Here is a 4,872-nt window from a genome sequence, read left to right on the forward strand (position 1 = left end):
GTTTTAATATAGGGCACATTGTACTGTATTAATATGTAGGAATATTCCTTGTTGATTTATTTTTACAGGTGTTTCACCTGTGTTTTGATTTTTGCACTCCATTACACGCATTAGGTTAACAGAAATATTGGTAAATTAATAAATAATATCCTGGCAGAAAATTACCAATGCATTTTTTAACAGTGTGTGCTTGTCTCCCGTGAATCAGTAAAAAAAGTTTTAACTTGCTTTCACCTCTGAACCATTCATGTTCCACTGACGTCACTTAGGCCACACAGTTTCCTTTCCCCCCAATAGTAGCCATGGCTATTGAATTATACACAAAACTTAGATTTATATACAGACATACTGAAAGTAATGACTTGCAGTTTAGCAAGTCAGATGTTAATTCATTAACCGCGCCGAGGGATTCAGTTCAGTGAACTCGTCTTTTGAACCATTCATTTAAACAACCGGTTTATAAGGGAAATTAGTTTGGGAACAGGCTGCACTACTCGCGCTGTCTGTTTTTCATTCACTAAAACAAGAACTCATATGACTCAAACGAGTAATTTGTTCGTTAATGAACTGTCTGCGACACAACTCAATTATAAAGACTGCTTGTCATTATTTTGCCGTAGCCTACGCGTTTTTGTCTATTGAATTCAGTACACACTGCAGTGCAAAGTTTTGCATCTCACATTTACAACGCAGTGACGCTGACATCGATGCTAATGAACAAAACAAGGCACTCCCAACTTTTTTTTTTAACTCAACGAATGTCCTATTTCACTTGGAAATAGGTCTACATCATATTGTGAAAGTAAATGGGTTGTGAATAGCAATTAATTTTGACCTTAAAGAAAATACAAAGAGAAAACCAGTGAAAAGAAAGTGAAAATCAGTCAGGTTGATGTGAAAGTGAGGGGAAGACATTTTGAAAGCGCTAACCAGCATATGCCAATTAAAGTATACATTTACATAAGCATGTAAACAGGACCATTCCTATCTATGAGCAGAAATGTCTCAGAATGTGGATTATGGGAGGGACATTTTCCCCATGTGCGTTAAACTAAAATTACAGGCTACAATAGCATAGGTGAGAACCGCTGTACACATGGTTTAACCTTAATGGCGAAATGTCCTGTGTGAGGCCTGTGGCTTTCATTTTTAGGTTTCCTCTTTCTTTACAGTGGCTTTGAAAACTCCCCACTCTTTAAAGAACTCCCACTGTAAAAATCATCATTATACAGTTCAAGTATGAGTTTTCCCTTTTATATTTATTTCTTGTCTTTTCCATCGCCCTCTTTTTCATCTGAACACACAAAGCCAGAAGCGTTGTGGAATTTACATCCCTGGCTAATTTTAGGGATGGGTTTCTGACCAAAAAACACATCCTCCAATTTGGGGCTATATTGGTCTTCGTCCCTCAGTTTTCTCTCTGTTTCTCACTCTCTCCTCACTTATCCTCACTCTCTTTCTTCTTTTCAAGTCATCCTGTTTGTCTTCATGCCTTTTCCACGTTTTTAGGCTTTGCTACCACATACTCACCAACTCTGTTTTCTCTTCATATTTGGTGTTTTTGGTAACTAACGCTCAACCAAATGGTCCTCGAAGTTGTTTAAGGGCAAATATTTTGCATTGGTGGGGAACTAAAACACAAAAGTGAACAAAGTGCTCTCAAATCAAACATTACAATGTATTAACATTGGACTGCATAAACCCAACAATGTGCAAAATTATTACCATTACATAAGCTGAACTGGAAAAATGACAGTTCTTGGTTTTTAAATGTCTTTTTAATCCAGATGGTTTCATGTTTTCTGCAGTGCGCAGCCAATAATTTACCGCACAAAACACATTGTAGTCAGCATAAAACTTGTCACTCAACCATCTATCTTCTTAATTTTACTAGTAAAACAGTTACATTTTTTCCAAAATACTGGTTGAGAAGCCTGTTTATGTTGCTGTTTTAATTATTCACAATAATGTTGTTTTATTATTTGAGTAGTTTTTTTTCCCCTACAAACTATGACCCTATAGAAAGGACAAGTGGCCAAATTTTTGGGTTGTGACCCACCAATTGAGAACCACTGGTTTAAGTTATGTACGCCTTCATTACTTTGTGACAACAACTTGCTTTTATGTAGACATTTTTCAGCACACAGTGTAAACACATGTGTAACATGTGTAAAAACATATGTGGACTGGGAAGAATTTGACAAGTTTTTTCAAACCTAGTTATATACAAAGGCCACAATGTTTGTTCTCAGCTCAATTAAAAACACCTTTGAATGTGTATTATATTATAGGACACCCAGTGCATGTATTTGGCAAAACTTTTCTTCTACCCTGAAAATGTTAGGGTTTTTGATGACAACTCTGTGGAAATAGATTTAACTGTTTAGCAGTTGTGACATGTATACATTTGTTACAGTGCCTAAACAAATGCTGCTTTGTGATGAAAGTGTCCTATGTTTATCTTTAACACAGCTTATCTTATCTGCATTTTTACAATGTGCAGGGAAGTGTAGTTTGGTTAATTATGCTGTAACTCATCTATCAGTAAGCCTTAAATACGGTTCTTTCAGACCTTGACAGCTTAACAATGAAATATGAACTTTTTCCCTTTGTTTCCCCTGATACGCTTTAAAGAAGACAGCTGCAAACGGCTCAAAACTAGCATGATTGCTTCCTGTGAAGTTTCTCTGTGTTTTTGTACGTTTATAGGTCACATAATTACTCACTCGACAACACAAGCTCTATTTTTCGGTTCTCTGTAGTATTCTTTCAATTAGATCTGTTTTGCCTTGTCCCTGAGTGGCCATGACAGTCCTTTCAAACTTTATCGACCCTCTTTCTGCTGGCATTCTTCAGCAGTTTCCTTCTCTTCAGCTCCTGTCTGCATATGTTCTTGAAGCCATTAATCGTTCCTGCCTGCACAATGTGAACCCCAGCAGATAATTACAGTAATTAAACCAATTAGGCAGCATATGGAATGAGAGTTAACATGCCCCGAGGACACTGAGGTCTGCTATTCATCCCCTGCATGAGCCTCTGCTGAGGTGGTCCCCGTATCTGGCTCTGCTTAAGGAAGGGGTCGGGGAAATTGCTTCAACCCAATTTTGGATTAAAGCAATTTCCTTTTTAGCTGAGCTTTGAATATGGTGTTACAGATGTATGCTGCTGGCCTGCTGCAAGAGGGGACTTCAAACAAAGGACAACTTAAAGACAACTGAGAAGAAGATAATATGAAACAGTGCCATAATTCTGTGTTGTGAACTGAATTGTTTTTATTTGTCACCTCTTAGTCATATAAAGTGATTTTTAGCAAGAGATATAAAATAGCAACATAATTCTGTTGTAAAACGGAATGTTTCCTCAGTCATATAAACTGTTTTCAGCAGCATTTTTTGTTTACGCTTCACGCTCTGATAAATGTTTAATTTATTAGGCTATATTACTCAAAGTGTTCATTTACTTATTATAGAGAGACATTATTACGTGGCTTTCTGTAATACTTGATTCTGATTGGCCAAACAGACCAATTCATTTTAGGTCCTTGAATTTGATTGGTCGTGCAGCATTCCAAAATGTCATAGTTTGCCTGCATCCCAATGTGCATACTATCCATCCTAAATTCTATGTTAGTAATTTTCAAAACTATTTAGGGCAGATAGGGTGGATAGTATGCACATTGGGACGCAGGGTTTGTGTCTTTTTAGCAGGTTACATCGTTACACCAGTAGGTGGCAGTAAACTGATTCATTCAAAAACACTGATTTATTCAGGAATGAAACCATAGACTGTATAAAAACATGGACGTAGTGTCCGTGACGTCACCCGTAGATTTCCGAAGAGCGTTTTTAAAGCTCAAAAGTGGGCGGAGGCGGCCGTCGCCATCTTGGCAGCGCGTCACCGCGCGTCACTCCCAGATAATCGAAAATGGTCAAAGAAGCGGGAGCAGGTTGGTGAAGCCACGCCCACCTAGCTCGACGGTGGTGACAGCAGCGAGAGGGTGCTCGCTGCAGAGCCAAATGGGAGGGGCTAGACCTCTAGCTCCCCCTCGCTGGATCTAGTGGGCGGGGCTTGAGACATCATTGGTCCAGATCATAGACTGTATAAAAACAGGTCCAGATGCACCGCCGTGCACGCAGGTAGAGTCCGTTCGAACTGATGTACAACCTGTATCGCACGGTAAAAAAAACTGTACTTTAAAGATAAACTGAACTTTGAGATGTATATAAAATCTAAATCTTACATTTATCGCGGTCTCGACATGACTATTAATGTTATTGTTATGTTTTGACCCCCTGAAACATTAATCGGTAACGTTAGTTTTTTCGCGTAACTATCGATAGCTAATAAGTGCTAGCATTTTCCCATCCCCCTTGCTATATTTGAGCACGTGTAGTGTTTTTATTTACTCATAGTGTTTATTTTATTTAATTTCAGTATTTGTTTAACCTGCACAGATGCATCAGACAATACTTTTGCGAGGACAGGATCCCCTGCTGTCTATCCAGAGATGCACAGTGTGCTGCCAAAAATACCACTGTGCCTACTGTAAATCGGTGTATAACCATTTACATGAGCTCCGAAATCATGTTATGAGTGCATTCATCAAGTGCACTTAAACAAACATAAAGCCTTAAACAAAACAAAAAACAATCACCGGACGTAATGTTAATGTATTTATTGTATATGATCTAATTGTATATGGTCTAATTGTATATTGTCTATAATTAACAGGGTGCCCCTCTTCAGCTAGGAGGAATTGATTGCGGGGTATTCATGTTGATGGTAAGTGGTCTTATAATTGCTGTACAGCTGTGTCTGTGTGCTAAACACCACATTTGTTAATATAGTCTTGGTTTTGTTTTTTAGTATGTT

Source organism: Sinocyclocheilus anshuiensis, unplaced genomic scaffold (genome assembly GCF_001515605.1).
Source record: "Sinocyclocheilus anshuiensis isolate Anshui unplaced genomic scaffold, SAMN03320099.WGS_v1.1 scaffold364, whole genome shotgun sequence".
In the NCBI taxonomy this organism is placed as follows: Eukaryota; Metazoa; Chordata; class Actinopteri; order Cypriniformes; family Cyprinidae; genus Sinocyclocheilus; species Sinocyclocheilus anshuiensis.